Raw genomic sequence first — 10,217 nt, forward strand, 5'->3', positions numbered from 1 at the left:
TTGCATCTGTGTCAAGTCTACTTAAGTCACAATTATCTCCCGTGTTCCATCTATCTGAGATGCACCAAAATCTGCATGGAGTTTAAATGTCAAAATAGTGTTTGTAAAAGTGCACACTTTTGTATGTTCTGATGGAAGGAGCTGGATGGACTGGAGACTGTTACGGCTAACGTTCTAATCATAAACCCATAGAACTAGACGGAGAGGTCTTCACCTTTAGCAGCCACCTTTCCCGTAGAGATCGTTATGCTCACAGGTACTCGGATGCCCCCAGGTCTTATACTCAAGTAAGTACAGGTGTATGAACTTACCGTAGTGCAGAGTAGTGGGATAAAGTGTCTAGTGTGGTCAGGACCAAGCCGTGGTCTGGGTCTGAAGCAGGTAACGTGGTCGGGGTCTGGCAAGATGTCAGGGCTGGCAGAAGACAAGGATAATCCAGTAACGAAGCAAAAGGTCAGGGCAACAGGCAAACAATTCAATCCAATAAACGAAGCCAAGGGTCATACACAGGAAATCCAAAATAGAAATAGATAAAAGGCACAAGAGCAGGCAAGTACACCACACTGAGAACAGGAACTATAACCGGCAGGGAGGCTAAGCCCTCCCTGCCTTATATACAGATACTGGCCAATGGGAGCAGACAATGAAATCAGCCACAGGGGCTGCTAATAGTTGGCACCTGAAACAATTGTACACGCGCCCGCCTTCACCTAATGCCGAGATGCGGCGCTACCTACTACAGCGTCTAGGCAACGGCCAGGATGAGACCCGGAGACAGAATTATTTTCCTGGGCACCTCCAAAGACCATAATGTGGATGGGCTTTTTGTAAAGTGTGAAGCACGGATTAGGTGCAAAATAAAATGTTCTGCCTTCTGCATTGTGGTTTATAAATGATCTTTACAGTCTCATGTCCTTTGTCATGATGTAAGGGGTTTTGCCACCTGCTTTTATTTGGTCACCATTAGTGGCCGACAAGAACTTGGTGGTGAGTGCCCAACCTGGTGCCAAGTAACTTGAACTAAATATCACTCAGGCAGCAGTAGTACAGATTCCGACACTGCCCTACCCACCCTCCCAGATACCTCACCCACCTGTTGGTGGAGGGATCAAAACAAACCTACTTTTATGCTGCCGTCAGGCAATGTTCTTGCCCTGTTCATACCCTGGTTCATCTAGATTATGCTCCATTTCAACCCATTCACTGTCTATACTGAAGTATATATTCTGTTTAGGGAATTTATTGTCTGCAACAGCTGTTATTGTGCCATATGTCTAAGTATATACTGATCTGACCCCAACAAAAATATATTAAATTGCAACATTGGTATTAAACATTAATGCAGATAACTTCTTTCCTGCAAGGCCCAAAGGACAACTTGTCATATGTGCAGTTTACTCTATCTCTAAGGAAATACTTTCAAAGCACTTTACATTTCTCTGAATGAACTCTTATAGTCCTTATTAACAATTTAGGTAATGGGATTTGCCCTTAATCTGTGTGTTTTCTGTTTCAATTCCGAAATTCTGAGTAATCCTATGTTCAATAGAGCAAACTCTTTGGCTGTATTTCTCTATACTACACTGTCTGCTCAGGTCAAAGTAGAGATTAATTAGATAAGTGATCCTAACCTTGAGCTAAGATAGATTTCCAGGTATCATATCCCTTTTCCTCATTCACAGGACCTCCGGTTTGCTAAACGTATTATCTTTGAGCACTGTCAGATATTCAACACAAGCCAAAAACACACTTATTTCTGCTTTATGACTGTAATTGAGCACTTATTATTCCTCCAAAGAGACAAATTTGCCCTTCTCAAATCTATGACAATTTTCATCATTATTTACCTACAAAATTGATCTCAAATCACCTATTTTATATGTAACTTATTACTGTCTCTCTATTCAATAAGGATATGGAAACTTGTTAGACATATGTATTTTTAAGGTAAGTTTAACAAAGGTTGGAGTACCTTATTGTAGTCAATCTTCAACATCTGCTTGTCTGCGATGTCCTCAGTTTTGAAGTGAGTGGGGAACAACCTGTAGCCAATCAGATCATGGCAATAGAGTAATTTGACGTTCACATTTACTACTACAATAACGCTCGCTGTCAAACCAAATCTCTACCCTATTGTTGGGGTAAGTATATGTATTTGTTGGCCTGACTGGAAACAGTTCTGTGTTTTGAGCTGAACGTATCTTGAGCTGTAACTAAACGTACACACATAAGTTGTTGGTGCACAAAATGCATCCAACTCTATTGAGGACCACAGACATTAGTGGGGAAAGTCAGCTAGCACGGTAATCGGACAGATCGCCAGCAAACAATGAACAGATGGGCTATCAGTGGTTATAATCTGACTGTGGCAGGCGTGTGGTATCCAGACAAGACCACATCAGGCCCCCCAGAGAGTATAGCAGTGCATAGCTAATAACATGCACCAACAGTATTTGGGAACAAGCCGGCAGCAGGATATTCTGACAGTTCTGTCCAATACCCACGTTCCCCAACATCTATATTAAGGAAACTTTTGTCAGTTTTAGAATTCTAATAAAAATTGGACAGGGCACTAGCTTATGAGGCAGATTTAATTGACCACGTTATTCTCCAGAGTAACACGTCCTGCGCGCTATTACCGTTACTACTAATAAAGCTCATTATTACTGTTAGTACGGTAATGTCAGCACTGTTTTTAATCCGGGTTGTAATGATTGTATTAAAGGTAATAGTGCTCAGGCCGCGTTGCTCTCGAGAGTAATGCGGTCAATTGAATCTGCCCCCCAAGTGTGCAGTGTCATAATATATTAATAAAGTGACATGCAGTATGTGGAATTTGTTTAGGTAAAAAAAAGTGTAAGCCTTACAATAGCTATAACCTGTTAAATTTGAATTTGTATGGCTAGATGACCCCCCTAGATAACATCAAGGTGCATGCCTAGCTTCAATTCTCAGTAGATGCCTATGCAACCTATAAGTGCGTGTAGGTTCATGTGGAGGCAGCAAAATCAGCAACATCACATCGGCATCTGACCTCCTTTAACTGTAGAACCAGACACTTTCATTACATTTTTGTTTTTCTCCTTAAATTGTCACGGGCACTAGGAGTCTTTACCCAGGGATCACCAGATGATAGACTTACCAGAGCAGTATAGTTGGTAATATGGTACTCTGGTAGCGGGGTGATCACGGAACAGGAGACAGCAGGTGATAAGAGAATGCTCGAGGAAAGTCTATGACTAGCAGCACTGGTAATAGGTAGATAACTGTACACGAGGAACTGGATGGACAAGAAAACGTGAGGGTAGTCAGTGGTCTGCGTATAGCAAGTTGTACCACTGCTATAGTGAGGAGGAATGTCCAGGAGTAACGAGGAGGTGATGAGAGTCAGCGGTCTGCGTATAGCAAGTTGTACCGCTGTCTGGGTGAAGGAATGGAATCCAGGTGAAGGTATCCGGGGAGTCAGTGGTCTGTGTTAGCAAGTTGTACCACTGCTATGTGAAAGGATACTGGAAACTGGTGACTCAGAAAACAGGGAACAGTGGTCTGCCTCTAGCAAGTTGTACCACTGAAATATATAAGTGAGGAGGAGCACGGGGAGAAAAATCCAATGCAGAGTATACACGGGCACACTGAACTTGATCCCACGATGATATGCACACAATAATAATAACTGAGCAGCACTGCACAAATATACAAAGTCACTAGAACTATCCAGGCTAAAAGGTAACACAGTCAAATGATAGCAATAGTCCCAGTGGATAGGAAACTCCGGAGGAGAACAACTCAGTCCAGCTAGATATGCAATACACCAGCACAGTCAATGAGAAGTATGCATACCGTGGTTCAGGAGAGCAGGCTGTCAGAGAGAGGTGCAGGGATACCTGAACGTCTGGAGGCCGGCAGGATACGAAGTCCCAGGAGGGTGGAAGCGGTAACCAAGTAGGTGCAGCGCACGGTAGGTAGACCAGCAAGGATGTAAACAATACTCAGGAAGCAGTAGTATATAGAACTGGACACCTGGAGAACACGGGAGAGTTGAGGCGGTCTAGCTGAGATGAAAGCAGCGGAGCGTTGATCCGATGCAGACAGGCGAGTTGACACAAGCAGGAACACTGTAGAAGCACGGAGACAGCGGATCGGCTGGCTGCAGACACGATGAGTACTGGAGGGTTGCGATGAGCAGGACACTGCAGATACACGGAGACAGCGGATAGGAATCAGCTGGTGCAGTCACGATGAAACACAGGAGAGTTGAAGTGGTTTGGAAACTGTAGAAGCACGGAGGCAGCGGATAGGAATCAGCTGGTGCAGTCACGATGAAACACAGGAGAGTTGAAGTGGTTTGGAAACTGTAGAAGCACGGAGGCAGCGGATAGGAATCAGCTGGTGCAGTCACGCTGAAACACAGGAGAGTTGAAGTGGTCTGGAAACCACAAACGAACAACAGGAATCAGCAGGAGCTGAATACACGAGGAAACACAGGAACACCTTCAGAGGCTCATGGGGAATGAGACTCCAAGATCAGGCAACGAGGTATTGACCACAGGTGCTTTAAATAGGGAGTGTTGCCTGATCAGCCAATTAACTAAAAGGAACATGTACTGAAGGTTTGAAAGGGCTGCACATGCGCAGACCCTCAGGATGGTGGACAGCCACGGTTCCTAAACACACGGGAAGAAGCACTCACAGTCTGGTGAGTGACATAAATATTACTTGGTTAAGCCTCATTTATGGCTTAAATTAATCTTGAGAGTGAGGGGCAAAATAATTTTGTGAATAACTTTTAAACGGAGACTTGGGGGAAAAGGAGGGAGTGTGAGCACACCCCTTTTTAGTCTTCAGCATGGGTTGAAGGAGGAATAGAGAAGGCCTCTGGGGCCTACAATTGAAATAATTAAATTACAATTGATCATCAATTGTATGGCAAGTTAATAAAATACATATGCTGTGGTCCTTATCTTCTTTTCATGTCTATAACAAGAACAAAATCATAATGAAGATTCCAGTTCACAAAGTGGGAAGGACAATTGGGAAAAAACATAGAATGGGGTAAAAGGGGGAAAATACTGGTATAGCAGGGGACAGGGCAGAGGACAGATTTCAAGGATTAAAGAGCATGGTACAAGCTAATCAGTATTTCACAACAACCACTTAAGAATAAATCAAATGCATTATGTGAAAACCTCTCTTTTAAGACAAAAGAGTTGGGGCTTTCATTTACTTTAAGATGTCCCAAGTGGCAATACAGCAGAAAAACACTTAATTTTGGTAAAAACTCTGGTTATGGATTGAGAAGTGTGACTATGGCTTAGTTTGGGTACATGTACATGACGTGTGGTGACATTCTAATATTAAAAGGAGGTGGGGGGCACTTATAAAGCCAAAAAGGGCCCTGCATTGCGTTTCTTATGCTCCAGTGGGGAGGGCAGCTGGAGTTTTGGATAGAAGGGGGCAAGACAATGTGGGTTGGCTACTCAATCACTGCAAGACAAGCCAATATAGAAGTGAGAGTGTCATAGGCAAATAGAAAGGTCCCTGATCTGGCCTAATTAGCAATGACAGAGTGCACTGGATGTAATCGCTCTTAAGTGTTAAAGTCAAACTTAGAATATTAATGGAAAACTGAAATAATTAATAACTAATCATTGGTAACTTTGCTACATGAACATGAGGGTGAAGCAAAGAGCAATCGGATAGAGATATGGAGGGACTTGGTTGGAAGACGGGACATAACATAGATAGAGTTGAATCATTACTGAACAGAAATATGTAACGCTTCTTCAATTTATGTTTCATCCTCGAACAGAGGCCATGTTATTTTATCTGTATCGTTCCAATTTTAGTATATGTACTGAAGAAGCAAGTACTTTCCAGCTCATTTAAATATCTTGATTGGTGAAATTAAATCTAATGTGTCTGGATTTGTCCTATCTTTATTTGCATCTTGCACCCAGCACACAGGAGCAAGGAGCGTCTATCTCCCCGCCCACATATGCTAATCAGATGATGCAACATTTATAAATTGTGTAATGATAACTGTTTTGATGTATGAATCAATCTCAATACGCATAGTTACTATCTCTCTATAATGTCCAGGTACAGTCACAGGTTTTAAAGGTTTGTCCTTGGAATGTTTGTCCCTTGAAATGTCCTTATTTTCAGTACTGAACAATTATACAATAAAATGAAAACTTTTCTGCATGCTAGCTTACCATCTATTCTTATGTTTTGGTCTTTCTAAGTTTATATTTACTATATAGAGGTATTTAAAATTATGGGTTTAGATGCAGCAAAGCATTCCTGGAAATTATTTTAAAATGTTGACAACTATGACATATGAGGAGTGGACAAGATCAGATCTGCCAGATTTTGTTGCTAGAACTGAAAATCTGATTTGACAAAGAGTCCTCCAATGTGCGTATCGTCATTAGATCAGAATGTGTAAGGCCTTTGCAATTCAGACAATACACTTCATCCTCAACAGACCAGATGTGCTCAACCTGGCCTTGCATATATGTGACTGATCATAGATCTAGTAGTTTGGCAATTAGGCTGAACGAATGAATTATGGGATAATTACCTCTCTGTAACTTTCTATGTGTCTCTATCAGTCTCTCTGTCTGGCTATGTACCTAGTTGTCAACATTCCAAAATAATTTCCAGAGACCCATTGCTGGTGGGCAGATGCATCCTAATATGTCTTGTGGAATACTGTCTGTGTAGATATTACATACTTGGCAACATTTCTTTTTCTTTTTCCGGGAGATGCCGGCTGGGAGGTGGGCGTGCAGGGGGCGGGGCGGCGAAATCGCGTCATTTTGGCCCCGCCCCCGTTACGGAATGACGCAAATCGCGTCATTTTACAGCAGGTGCGGGGCTAAACGCCGCGATTCCGGGTGAATCGCGGCGTTTAAACTGATTTTTTCCCACTTACAATCAGGGAGATTGCCACACTCGTCCGGGAGACTCTCGCAAAATGCGGGAGTCTCCCGGACATTACGGGAGAGTTGGCAAGTATGAGATATTAGTGCACTATAATCTCCATCATGATATGTTTACTGAGAATTCCAGCCTATATATAGGCAAGGGGAAACTGTATTGTATAGTTAATTGGTACCAGAAAGATGGGTCGTTACCAGGAACAAACCTTTAAAATCTGGGACTAGCTCTTGAAATTGGAGAAGGTTGACAGCTAATTATGTAGAGTAAATTCGGATTGTACAATTTGTTAGGAATCAGTGTGCTCTGTTATCTGTGTTTGTGTAGGTCTGGTTCCTATGACGTTTATTACTGTCTGACTAGTGATAACTTCTGAGCATGTGTGAAGTTTTTCCTTCTTCCTCTGTGCAATAAATCAACTTCATGGTTAAGCCTCATGTATGCTGAGCTCCCGAATTTACACTCTTTTTATGGTTATAGTTATCAATAGGTAAAAAATAGATTTCTTGATACCTTTAGCTGCTGAATCGGTGCATCAAAGTTCAATGCTATTTTGGCGGATATTGAAGTAGTATTAACATTATTACATCATGTTCACCAAATTTCATTATAACATAATTTAATTGCATTTAAATACTCTTAATCAATAGATGTTAAGAATTGCCTCTAACTTGCAGAAAACCAGAATGTAATTATGCATTTTGGTCAATATAGAAAAATAGGGACATTTCAAGATACAAACATTTCTAATCCCAAATCTTTAAAACCTGGGATTCTTTCTGGAAATTAAGGTCAGTTGACAACTATGATGGTCACCTCATTCACAAAAACATATACATGTCTCTATTTCCCTAGTTTTGCACCCTTCCCTCTATCGTATACCGTATGATTTTCCATATTCAGAGTAGATTGTACTGCGTCTTTACTTGTGTATAAAACTCACAATGTAAGCAATTTACATGCTGGAACAAAGTGTTCAACCATATAAACCGTTGTATTAATAAATGCAAGTTGCAAGTGTTCAGTACAAAATGTAATTAAATACAAGCACAGTCACATTGATTGTTTTCCAGTTTAAAAATCAAATGAGAATCTTCTTTCATGCCGTAGTCCAAATGGAAATGTCTGTTAGGTAATGCGGATAGATGGATGCAACTTCATATAATATAGCAGCAATTAGACAGTCAGAAGTGACTAGATTGTGCTGCTCATAGGTATCATCCTCATTGTGTACCATTGTACCAGTTCTCCAGTATGTGAAAGCAATAGGCCTTCTAATGGCATATCTCCAGATGCTCCATATCTAACTGTGACGCAATTATGTTAACACTCCCTTACTGAACTTAGCCTATGCTTGCCTGCCCCTACCTGCTCTCATCTCACCTCTCCAGGTGTAAGGGGTCGCAATCAACATTACACAAAAATCCTTATCTGGACAAAAGTTTACACATTTTTGTTGCGCATGTGCAGTACGTAAATGCATATTTTATGCAAAAAAAAGGAAGTACGTTCACTTCTAAATGAGCCCGTGTCTGCAAATGTTACCATACAGGAGGTCTTAAATGTTAATAAATCCCTTAAGTGTTTCAAATCGTCTTGGCCAGACTGATATTTGGGGGAATCTTTTAATTTGTCAAAAGACTGCATTGGGGAGCACCTTTCATCTTCATTCTACAGTTTAGAACACTAACTAGAGATTTTAGTGAAGCATATCTAAAAGTCATCCTGAAGCCAGGAAGAGATTTGGAGAACCCCACCTCATATATACCAATCTCTCTAATCAGAATATAAAAACAATACTTTTGGAGAGGCTAAAGCATATATTGCCCTCCATTGTAGATGATGATCAGATAGGGCTTGTCAGGGGGAAAAGTTCTACTATCTTCATTAGAAAAGTTCTGACATCTATTCAATAGTTGCCAGAATCTCTGTTAGTACTTTGATTGTGAGTCTCAATGCCAAAAAGGCCATCAATCTCATATCTGGGTTCACCTCGTTGCCACACTTGCTTTATTTGGCATTCCAGATCTGTTTGTGTTGCACGGATATTTTGTCTGCAAAAAGGGTAATTTCAGCAAGATACCCATCAGACTGTCCCATTTCACCTGTATTATTATTATTATTTATTTATTTAGCACTGGCTCTAGAGCCTTTGACTATTGCCCTTCAAGGTCATATGAAGTTCAAAGGCATTTGAGTGGTATCCTGGGAACACAAAATTGTGCTTATTACATATGTCATGCTCCTGTTTATTTCAAGTCTAAAGATCTTCATCCCAGAAATTGTGAACACTATTATTACCACTTATAGTTCTTTCTTGGAATACAAGGCACATACATTACTAAATCAGAGCTTCTCACACTGACAAGCTCTCATTTCATTACAGCTCACCTTCCCCTCTTCTCACAATGTAAACTTGCCTCTGGCAAGATCAGAAACCTAGGTATTAACATTTTCCCCTTTACTCCAGAGTATAAATCACTTGCTCATTAGAATTATTTACCCATTTATGCTCTAGGTAGGATGCTTTTATTAAATCAGTTGCCTTTCAGGTGATTATGTTTCCAATGCAGATGCTCCCTATCAGTATAGCTCAGTTAGATATACAAAAATGTAACAATTTATGAGATTTATTTGGAAGTACAACAGTAGCAGGATGTGTTTCCATAAGTTACATGTAATGCCGGCAGACATGATGGCCCGTACATGTGTACTAATGTCAGGGATTGATAAATAAAAATAACATTTCCCAGCAGGCCAAGGGAAGAGTTACAGTTAGAAGGAACAGGAATTACCTCAGAGGGAAAAGTGACAGGTGTGAGAGGAAACACTAAAAACTGGCAATTGAAGAGTGGGAGTGGGTCCCAGTCAGCAGAGCGAATGGCATCTTGTCAGCAGAAAACCCCTGTGAGTCTCTGAAGAAAATCAGCCCAGGAGGAGACAGCTGTGAGGGACAGAGAAATTTCAGCTCTGACAGGAGGGAGAACCCTGTCAGCTGAAATTTCCTGTGAAAAGTCTGAGAAGAAAGCGAAACCTAAATGGATAATTAACCCCTGTATATTTATTATTTGATGTGACCCTGTATTGTGAATCTTGTTATTAGGTAGATAGGGACTTGGTGGGGAGGCCCGAAGATAATTTTTACACCCCTTTGCAGGACTTTGATAAACTATAAGGGGTAGTGATAGGGAAAGACAGTTAGAATCAGAGACTGAGATATATTGTGAAAATCTGAATTAAACAACAAAATTTACCTTAGACAAGTGACATTCGTT

General features: G+C 41.0%; 1 non-coding gene across 1 annotated transcript; it reads right to left on the bottom strand.

Moving 5' to 3' along the window:
• Positions 1 to 5,764: 5,764 nt before the first annotated feature.
• Positions 5,765 to 5,870, bottom strand: LOC142109469 (U6 spliceosomal RNA). Its single transcript, XR_012680388.1, has one exon. It is a non-coding gene; the product is annotated as a U6 spliceosomal RNA (small nuclear RNA).
• Positions 5,871 to 10,217: the final 4,347 nt, after the last annotated feature.

Source organism: Mixophyes fleayi, chromosome 12 (genome assembly GCF_038048845.1).
Source record: "Mixophyes fleayi isolate aMixFle1 chromosome 12, aMixFle1.hap1, whole genome shotgun sequence".
NCBI classification, from domain to species: Eukaryota; Metazoa; Chordata; class Amphibia; order Anura; family Limnodynastidae; genus Mixophyes; species Mixophyes fleayi.